Raw genomic sequence first — 11608 nt, 5'->3', positions numbered from 1 at the left:
CCTCCTTTTAACCTTAAATTCATATGGCCTCCTGATCCTTCCTTGGTGAAGGAAATTCTTTTAACAAAGTTGTCCATTTGAGCCAGAATCCAATATCTCCTAAAACCTCGGTTCATTCGTGGCTGAACACCGTCGGCAGCGGGGAGTCCCCTGACTCTGAAAGACCTAGGGGGTAAAGGCCATAGCCTGTGAGAAGGCTACAGGAATAAATAACTCCATGCGCATGTAAAATATGATAGGTACCTGGTAGGGACTTTAGGAATATGCAACAAGTAACTGTGTTTATGTAGCTAACTATTGTCCAAGTATCTTTATGTAAATTGTTTATTTTGTATGTTTAAGTGTTGCAAAAGTAAGAGTTAAGACAGTCTCTTACAAATACCAGTTCTGGTCACCTCAGGTAAGCGACATTACTGTCTGAGGACTGTATTGAGACTAGCGGCTCTAGGCGTCCAGTGTGTGGTGAACATTACAGTCCCGGGACGGTAACGTTTTGAAAAGCGGCTTTAATTCTTGCCCGAATCATAGTGCAGCAAGCACGGTTACTCACAACTCTTTGAGTCATCCCACTTGTCCATAAAATATGTTTTGTGTATACATACAGTACAGACCAAAAGTTTGGACACACCTTCTCCTTCAAAGAGGAAGGCGCGGCGGCATGATGTAGGAAGCGTGCGTGCAGCGGTCCTCCCCGCCCCCCCAACGCCGGCCCCGGCACCAGCCCTGGATGCGGCACGGGTAATGCCGCTTTTGGGCTCCCTGAGACGCCGCTCCGATACTGCCACACTCACTGTTTGAAGATACGCCGGCTTCTTAGGAACAGCCCTCTGTCACTCTGGGCTCTGCCGCTCCTCCTGAGACGCTGACCTAGACGCCGATGCCCCTGCTGCTGGGCTCTGTGGATCAGCCCTCCGTCATCTAGTGCCGCTCTGCCTGAAGTTTGAAGCTGGTTGTCCGGGGTCCATCTATGCCTGCTCCAGGCTGTTCATGCTGGAGCTCCATTCACCCCTCATTTTAACTCTGGAACCGCATGGTGAGTGGACTTTGTGCTCCCCCTCAGTTCTCCTTTTTCGCCTGGCTGACGGGGTTGTGCTGAAGTTGCCGTTCTGAAGAAGGGAGGGGGGCCGTTGGATCAGGGAAGTGGCACCTGTCCTCTACCACCGTTTCCACTTTGTCTCCATTCTATGTCTCACCCTATGCCTCCCCATCTGCCTGCGGCTCTATCTGATTAATACGTGGAGTTGTCTGGATAGCTGTGGGCATTGTGCAGCTGCGGGCATAGCCTTGGATGCTGCTTCAGCAGTGTTAGCCAGAATCGGCACTGCCTTCGTTTGGACATTGTGATTTTGCTTAAATGCTAAACTTTGTTTCTTTGTCCTTTTGGGCTAAGGCCCCCTGAGTTTGTAGCTTCAGGCATCTGCTGCGGTCCACTTCTCAGCGAGTGGGTGATCACCGCCGAATAACGTCGGCAGGGGGAAGTGTGACTGAGCGGTGAAGGTAGATCGTGCTGAGAACATCAAGAGACCCCTACTACGAGCCTCCTCCAAATTCAGGACTTAAGGAAGAAGAAGAGCGAGGATACGTAAGAATCTGGCTGTTACGCTGTGTTACAGGAAATTCATGATATTTAATTTAGAAACACACAGATCTTAATAATAGTATCACCTTCCAAATCAGTTCCATACGAGGAAGAAAAAGAGGAGAGACAAAGTAAGAAAAGGACAGGAGGGGGAAAAAATAAAATAAAATGGACCCTAAACTACTTAACAGAAAGTCCATTGGTACATCTTCACCTAAAGGGGGCACTGCAAGGACACAGTTAGATAAATATCTTAAATCTCCACCCCCATCAGCTAAAACAAGGAGTAATCAGAAACCACTATCACAAATGGAGGATTGTGAAGAGAATGAAAACCTTGTAAATAGGGCAAGAGAGAACCCGTTATCGGAAGCAGATAACCAGATGAGCAATATCGATCGTAAATTAGCGGGTATACTGGAGGCAGTTGGAACAACCAATCAATCATTAAGTACACTGACAACCACAGTAGCAGCAGTGCAGACTGATATATCATTAATTCGAGACGAACTAAACAAAATGAGGCAACGTGTCAAAGAGTATGAAACGCTAACCACAGAATTGCAAAAAGAATCTAGGCAGATGAAAAAAAGGTTAGAAACTGTAGAAAGCGATAATAAAGCACTAAAAGAAAAAATGGCAGACCTGGAAGACAGATCCCGGAGAGATAATCTTAAATTAGTGGGCTTCCCGGAAGGAGCAGAAAAAGATGACCCCATAGGCTTTATCCAAAAATGGCTGACAAAAAACGTTAAAATTGCAGAGGCAGCTACAACACCTATAGTGGAGAGAGCGCACCGTATTCCAACAAGAAAACTTCCACCAGGGTCAGCACCAAGGCCAATGTTAATTAAAATGACTTCCTCAAGAGATCAGGACTATATCCTTAGATGGAAAAGAGAGATACAAACTGTGAAATACAATGACGTTAATATTGAGATATACCCGGACTTTTCTAAAGTTACACAAGATAAAAGGAGAGAATATAAGGATGTAAAAAAGAGATTGATACAAGCACAACTAAAATACTACATGATGTATCCTGCGAAATTACGGGTTATATATAAAGAAACTGTCCAATTTTTCTCTAATCCAAAGGATGCCGCTGATTGGTTGGACTCTAGGGGCATTTAGTAATTCGCCCGTGGCGCTGCCAGGCGGAGCCGGGGGGGTCGACTGTGGAGGGGAAGGGGGGAAGTCTATAGCTAGAGACCTATGAGTCACAATTTGCGACTCGCAGGTCATGAGGGGAATGGGAGCTTTGGGAGGGTAAGAGGGAGGGCTTTTTTCCGCGGGGAACTGTCTAGGTATGGAGGGCGCATTACTGGGGGTGCCCCTGCCCTTCTGCCCAGTGCTGCCTTAAAGGTATTAAGGACCAATCACACCAAAAAAATAAAAAAAAATAATGGATGTCTAGAATATTGACCTGGAATATCCGCGGCTTTGCAGATAAAATAAAGAGGTGTGTAGTGTTTGATCTGGTCTCTAGACATCTTCCAGCAATAGTGGCCCTGTTAGAAACACACCTTACAGATGAGAAAGTGGCGGTGCTTGGCGGAAGGAGATGGGCCTCCCATGAATATCATTCTTGCTATTCCACATATTCTCGCGGAATTAGCGTTTATCTGCACAGACAGGTAGATTATGATCCAATAGAACAGCTAATCGATCAAGAGGGCCGGTATATTTTTCTTCATTGCTACTGGCAGGGGCAAAGGAGAATAATTGCTTATATATATATATATATATATGGTCATGTTTTAGCAATACATATAGGTCCATGTCACGAGTTGACCTGGCCCTCGCCAGCCCCGGGCTCATTAATAAGGTTAAAAAAATGAACTATGAACGCCATGGCGTCTCTGACCATAGCCCTGTCACGGTAATACTGCAGAACCAGAATAAAATAAATCAAAATAAAATGTTTAAACTTAATCCGCATTGGATGACATTAATAAAGGACCTGGACAAGATTAATGAAGAAAGAAAGCTCTTTTGGAGCGATAACGTTAACTCAACCCACATCCATATGGTCTGGGACTCACTTAAGGCATTCCTTCGAGGTACATATTCATATCAAATTAGAAAACAGAAAAAGGCCTTTGCAGAAACGCAAAAAGAAATAGAAGACCTGCTTGGTCAGGCAATGAAAGAGATCACCCATGTTAATACCCCAGAAAAACAACATCAATTAAAAAAATTACAAGATGAATATAAACAATTTTTATATTAAAAAAAGCGCAGAACAAAATGTTCTTCTCAGGGTTGAGAACTTTTAGTGAGTCCGGGAAACCAAGTAGACTGGTATCTATGATAGTAGAAAATCAAAGGGGAAGTAATAATATAACTGGAATTAAAACTGAGGTGGGAACCATTCTACGAGACCCCGACGATATTCTAAAGGAGTTTACCCAATATTTCTCGATGCTATATGAAGCTGGGCCCCAAAATCAGAGAGGGAAAATAGATCAATATCTAGATAATATCAAGATCCCTGAATTTGATCAACAAGATATCGATTGGCTGAATAGACCCATTCAACTGACTGAGTTACAAACCACGTTGCAATCCGTTAAGGGCAATACCTCCCCAGGGGTGGACGGTTTCCCATTCGAAATATACCGAAAACATGGGGGAACTATCTTGCCCCAAATGTTGGAGGTACTTAATCAATCTTGGATAATGGGCTCCCTTCCCCCCTCATGGATGGAAGCAACCATTACATTAATTCTCAAAAAAGGGAAAGATCCGTTGTCAGTCACATCTTATCGCCCCATCTCTCTGTTGAACACAGATTATAAAATCTTGGCCAAACTGCTAGCGAACAGATTAAAAACAGTTATCCACAAAGTCGTCCACATGGACCAAACCGGGTTCATCCCCAAAAGGAATATACAGGACAATATAAGGAGGGCCTTTCTTAATGTTCAGATGGGGGATGGGGAGGACTGCTCCATCCTGTCTTAAGATGCCGCTAAGGCCTTTGACAGGATGGAGTGGTCCTTCCTTTGGGGAGTGATGTCTCGGGTCAAAATTGGTGAATACTTCTCTAGATGGGTGCGCATTTTGGATCAAAATCCAGTAGCTAGGGTCCGAATTAACGGTGTACACTCTGCCCCTTTCCCCTTGACACGTGGAACACGCCAGGGCTGTCCCCTTTCACCCTTTCTCTTCTCGCTGTTCCTGGAGCCAATGGCGTGTAAGATTCGAGCAAATGGGGAAATATCGGGATTCGGGTGTGAGGGAGAGGATGATAAAATCAGTCTCTATGCGGACGATATGTTACTATTCCTGGGGAGAGGATATATGAACCTGCCCAGGGTTATGGACAATCTGGATGAATTTGGGTGCCTTTCTGGATATGAGATCAACTGGGAGAAATCTAAATTCCTCCCATTAAAACGTCCGGTTCTGCCCGGTCATAATCTCCGAGTCAGTATACTGAATCCAGCCGACTCCCTAACATATCTGGGTATCCAGATAGGTACTAACTCCCAATAATAGATAGTTAAGGAAAAAATTAGAACATGGCTTAAACTTCCCCTATCACAAATCAACCGCATAGCCCTTATTAAAATGACGTTGCTTCCAATGTTACTATATGTATTTAATGCTAGCCCAATAACGATAGAAGACAAATTTTTCAATAAGCTAGAGTCCCTCTTCAATGAACTAATATGGGGGCGCAAACGAGTCAGAATTAAGTTACAATATCTGTACAAAGATGAGGGTGGACTCTCTATCCCTTTTTTTAAAAGGATACTACAGGGAGTGCAGAATTATTAGGCAAGTTGTATTTTTGAGGATTAATTTTATTATTGAACAACAACCATGTTCTCAATGAACCCAAAAAACTCATTAATATCAAAGCTGAATATTTTTGGAAGTAGTTTTTAGTTTGTTTTTAGTTTTAGCTATTTTAGGGGGGATATCTGTGTGTGCAGGTGACTATTACTGTGCATGATTATTAGGCAACTTAACAAAAAACAAATATATACCCATTTCAATTATTTATTTTTACCAGTGAAACCAATATAACATCTCAACATTCACAAATATACATTTCTGACATTCAAAAACAAAAACAAATCAGTAACCAATATAGCCACCTTTCTTTGCAAGGACACTCAAAAGCCTGCCATCCATGGATTCTGTCAGTGTTTTGATCTGTTCACCATCAACATTGCGTGCAGCAGCAACCACAGCCTCCCAGACGCTGTTCAGAGGGGTGTACTGTTTTCCCTCCTTGTAAATCTCACATTTGATGATGGACCACAGGTTCTCAATGGGGTTCAGATCAGGTGAACAAGGAGGCCATGTCATTAGATTTTCTTCTTTTATACCCTTTCTTGCCAGCCACGTTGTGGAGTACTTGGACGCGTGTGATGGAGCATTGTCCTGCATGAAAATCATGTTTTTCTTACCTTGCAGACTTCTTCCTGTACCACTGCTTGAAGAAGGTGTCTTCCAGAAACTGGCAGTAGGACTGGGAGTTGAGCTTGACTCCATCCTCAACCCAAAAAGGCCCCACAAGCTCATCTTTGATGATACCAGCCCAAACCAGTACTCCACCTCCACCTTGCTGGCGTCTGAGTTGGACTGGAGCTCTCTGCCCTTTACCAATCCAGCCATCTGGCCCATCAAGACTCACTCTCATTTCATCAGTCCATAAAACCTTAGAAAAATCAGTCTTGAGATATTTCTTGGCCCAGTATTGACTTTTTAGCTTGTGTGTCTTGTTCAGTGGTGGTCGTCTTTCAGCCTTTCTTACCTTGGCCATGTCTCTGAGTATTGCACACCTTGTGCTTTTGGGCACTCCAGTGATGTTGCAGCTCTGAAATATGGCCAAACTGGTGGCAAGTGGCATCTTGGCAGCTGCACACTTGACTTTTCTCAGTTCATGGGCAGTTATTTTGCGCCTTGGTTTTTCCACACGCTTCTTGCGACCCTGTTGACTATTTTGAATGAAACGCTTGATTGTTCGATGATCACGCTTCAGAAGCTTTGCAATTTTAAGAGTGCTGCATCCCTCTGCAAGATCTCACTATTTTTGATTTTTCTGAGCCTGTCAAGTCCTTCTTTTGACCCATTTTGCCAAAGGAAAGGAAGTTGCCTAATAATTATGCACACCTGATATAGGGTGTTGATGTCATTAGACCACACCCCTTCTCATAACAGAGATGCACATCACCTAATATGCTTAATTGGTAGTAGGCTTTCGAGCCTATACAGCTTGGAGTAAGACAACATGCATAAAGAGGATGATGTGGTCAAAATACTCATTTGCCTAATAATTCTGCACGTAGTGTATATAGCCGCCCAACTGAGATGTTGTGTGAGGAATCGAAAGAATAAATGCATTCGGCTAATTTACGGGGAGTACTGTAGACCTTGGGAGGATCTCTTTCACATTCTCGAAACCGGCACGGTGGAGAAGAAAATAATAATGAATCCTTTTGGTAGGATGCTCGGGTATATTTAGCAAAAAATTAGATACATAGCTGGAGTAACCCAGGCAGTTCAGTACACCCCACTGTGGGGAAATGCACATCTACCACAAGTTAGGTTACTGGGTGATGTGGAATATTGGGAAAAATATGGGATACGTTTTATTGCACAAGTTTATCATAAAGGACAGCTTAAGCCATTAAATAAAATCCTTCCAGACACTACATTAGGATTTATTGATAGAATTTGTAGTAAAGTAATGATGGCCACTCGTTTTTCTTTACTTAGCTGCTTTTTTCTTGCCATAATACAAATTCTAACAGTCTATTCTGTAGGACTATCAGCTGTGTATCCACCTGACTTCTCCACAACGCAACTGATGGTCCCAACCCCATTTATAAGGCAAGAAATACCACTTATTAAACCTGACAGGGCACACCTGTGAAGTGAAAACCAGTTCAGGTGACTACCTCTTGAAGCTCATCAAGAGTGTGCAAAGCAGTAATCAAAGCAAAAGGTGGCTACTTTGAAGAAGCTAGAATATGACATATTTTCAGTTGTTTAGCACTTTTTTGTTATGTATATATTTCCACATGTGTTAATTCATAGTTTTTTATGCCTTCAGTGTGAATCTACAATTTTCATAGTCATAAAAATAAAGAAAACTCTTTGAATGAGAAGGTGTTCAAACTTTTGGTCTGTACTGTATGAAACTCCTTGACTGATTTGTGTGAATGTATGAGGGTTAAAGAAATAAAACCCTGAATGGATAAAGGAGTTCAATTAGGTGTGGTCTGCGGTCATTGTTTGGACTGAAGACAAAACGATAGGTAGAAAACGGTAAAAGAAAACATTTCCCAAATAACACCCATCCCATGTCAAAGTGTCTACCATCGTGTAATGAATGTTGTGAAAAGTGTATTTGTTCTATAACCTTGACTGAGAAACCGTCAGGTTATAGTTACCTTTAGGGCTGCAGTAAATGATTATTAGAGAAATTGAGTAGTCTACTGATTATTTTACGATGAATCTAGCACTCTAATAAGAAAAAAATAAAAATAATTAATAGACTTTCTTTTATAAAAACTCATCAGCCCCCTTTCCATCAGTCCCCAACACTCTTCGTTCCCCTCTGTGTGATCAGCCCAAGTGCATCAGTTCCCCTCAGTGCCATCAACTCTCCCCCCTTGTGTCATAGTCTCTGCTCCCCTTGTGCCCTCCTCCTGACACCCGGGGTGCACAGCATTATTGGTTGCTATGACGCTATGCACTCCAGGCGCCCGGGCATAGTCGCACCCCCACCCCCTCGGTGTTACCAACTTATGTTTTCAACAGGGGTGCCACCGACTCTTCATCATTCCGCTCTGCTCTGGCCCTGATGTCATACAGCGCGTCAGGTCACGGCGTGCGTACGTCAGGAGGTCAGTGCAGCACGGGACCATGGATGTACTGTGGAGTGTCCGGAGGCCCCCTGCTGAAAAGGTGAGCATTCCAAGTGCATTGCGGGCCAACGGGAGACCACGGAGCGGGAGTAATAGCAAGCGCTTCACTCCCGCTCTGTGGTCACGTGACACAAACATTCTCTCTCTCTCTCCTGTACTGAATGAGACATTCTAATAACCATAAGACTACCAGTATTCACTATATATTTGAGCCTTCTTGTCATCAGAAATATAAAAAAAAAATCTTCCACCCACTACATTGATTTAAATATCCTGCCTAGAGTGTAAATTTGCGTCAATCCTAGGCATTTCTTTAGAAGGATGGAGGATTTTGTAAATTGTAGACAAAGGGTACTATGAAATATATACCTGATACAGTCCTACCTAAATACCTTTATCGAATATACGTGTTTCTAACTATCAATAATTGTAGGGACTTTCATCATTTAAGGCAAATTCTATTTATTTGAAAATAGTGTAGATAGATACTAACAGAATCAAGGATATCTTAAAAACTAGAATGGTTAAGTCATAACTCAGGGATTTTATCTTTAAACTACCATGGGGAATGTATCAGGGAAAGCTTTAGGATGTAGAAGTCTTTCTTGTCAGAAGAATGTTTATTTTGAAGGTGATGTTAAGTATATGCACAAATTAGATCCAGAGAATGTAATGTATGTGGATAAGTGGCGTAAAAAGTTTGAGTTTAAAGGGAAGCAGAGTGTGGTTGGATGTGACAAATTAGTGAAGGAAATTGACATGTGTGACGAGAAAAGGAGAAAAAAGTATGGGATTGATTGTGCAAGAAAATGGTTGAAAGTCTCTCAAAAAAGAGAACAAGGCAGACAGAGGAGAAAGGAAATGTTGCCCTTGTGTGATAAAGAAGATTAGAATTCCTTAATACTATCCAGACCCCCTTCCTACCAGCAAAATGTCATATGCTCAAGCGCAACCCTTACAGAATCCTCCTATGCAAGCACCTTCTGCACCTATTTCAGCTATGGCCTCTCCAGATAGAACTGATACCTCTTCATCCCACAAAACCATAGCCAGATAACTCCTATAAGATTGCAGAGACAGTCTGGGCTTATTACTAGGAGTGGAATGCTACACCGAAACTGGGCCATAGTACCCAGATCACCTGTGGTTTTGAGGGAAGAAGAGGGAGAAGAGATTTTGCCCATGGTTGAAGTTCCAGATCCTCAAGCTGGGCAAATAATAAATAACAGAAAGGGGACCAACCATGTATGTCTACTGACCATGGACAGCTGATGATGTTAGGAAAGCCACTGAAGGCATTCCTCACCCAAAAGTAAAAGTACAGGAATATGAGATATTAGTGAGAGGCTATGTCAGAGTTTCATGCTAAATGGCACAGAACTAGAAAGCTCAATGAGGCAAATTTTGGGGGCAGATTGGTGTGTGATTGCAGGAGATTTTAAGGGATTAAATAACAATACTCCTCCCACTCCATTACTGTATGATACAGCTGCCTTAAACCAAGAGCTTGACAACCTGATGGGAAGGGTCAGAAATTGTTATACAGGTGCCCCTAACTGGACAGAGATAAATAGATGTATTTAGAAAGGTGATGAGGATGTGGATCAGTATTTTCATAGATTAAGGCCTCATGCACACAACATTTTTTTTTTTTTTTTTTTTTTTTTTAAGGTCCGCAAAAACGGGGTCCGTAGGTCCGTGATCCGTGACCTTTTTTTCGTCTGTGGGTCTTCCTTGATTTTTGGAGGATCCACGGACATGAAAACGGATCCGTCCTGAATTACAATGCAAGTCAATGGGGACGGATCCGTTTGACGTTGACACAATATGGTGCAATTGCAACGGATCCGTCCCCCATTGACTTTCAATGTAAAGTCAGGAGTCCCTTTTATACCATCGGATCAGAGTTTTCTCCAATCCGATGGTATATTTTAACTTGAAGCGTCCCCATCACCATGGGAACGCCTCTATGTTAGAATATACCATCGGATTTGAGTTCGATCGTGAAACTCAGATCCGACAGTATATTCTAACACAGAGGCGTTTCCATGGTGATGGGGACGCTTCAATTTAACTGTATTTAACTCATTGGTGGCCAGTGTGGCCGGCCCCCCCTCCCTACCCTGTAGTTAACACATTCGGCTGCAAAACGGTGCATTTTCCGATTTTTCACAATGGCCACAGATGCCCACAACGGTCATGTGCATGAGGCCTAAAAGAGATTTTTGACTGCCATAGTGGGTTGACACCACCAGACAATATGGATTTGAATACTCCATATGAGCAGCAATTAAAAAATGCTTTTTTTTTTAAAAGGACGTCTGTTCCAAATCAGTAGATTTGTAACCAAATATATGGTGACTCATAGGACAGGCAGACTTGTTGAAGTATTAGATTATTCCCAACATGCAGAAAGACATTTTAAAGTAGGAGCATTCCACTCCTACTAACAAATATAATTGTTAATTTCTAACGATAATTTGTTTTCCCTTAGTCCTAACAGTGGCACAGATGGGGTATTCTGCCCCTGTGGACTGGTTAGAACAGGTGGAAGTTTTAATGAAATAATAAAAAACTGACATATACACACCCTCCCTGTCCCCAATAAAGAGGGGTTTGACCCTCAGAACCTCGTGTAATTACAAGTAGACAAAAATAACCACAATTAAAATAAAAAAGGGGGGGGGGGAAATTTGTGTGCCACTGTTAGGACTAAGGGAAAACAAATTATCATTACAAATTAACGATTCCCTTACGTCCTAACCAGTGGCACAGATGGGGATTTAGCAAGTAGAAACCCCCATGGGAGGGTCCTCATGCCTGGCGGAAGATAACACTGTCCGGCCAAATGAGGAATAACTATGTATTCTAGTATTCACTCTATAGTGTGAGATAAAAGTGGAGTGAGAACTCCAAGAAGCTGACTTACAGATCACGTCCAATGGGATCGAGCTTCTCTCTGCAAAAGAAGTGGCCACTGCTCGAGTAGAGTGGGCCCTTACAAATTCAGAGGGCTCCGAGCCCTGAGACATATAAGACTCCCGAATTGCCTCTTTAATCCAGCGACTGATGGAGGGCTTAGAAGCTTTCCTCCCTCTATGGGCACCGTAAAAAAGGATAAGGAGGTTTTCATCCTTCC

This window comes from Bufo gargarizans, chromosome 1 (genome assembly GCF_014858855.1).
Source record: "Bufo gargarizans isolate SCDJY-AF-19 chromosome 1, ASM1485885v1, whole genome shotgun sequence".
Taxonomy (NCBI): Eukaryota; Metazoa; Chordata; class Amphibia; order Anura; family Bufonidae; genus Bufo; species Bufo gargarizans.
The sequence above is the reverse complement of the archived record's forward strand: the minus strand, read 5'-3'. Positions refer to the sequence as shown.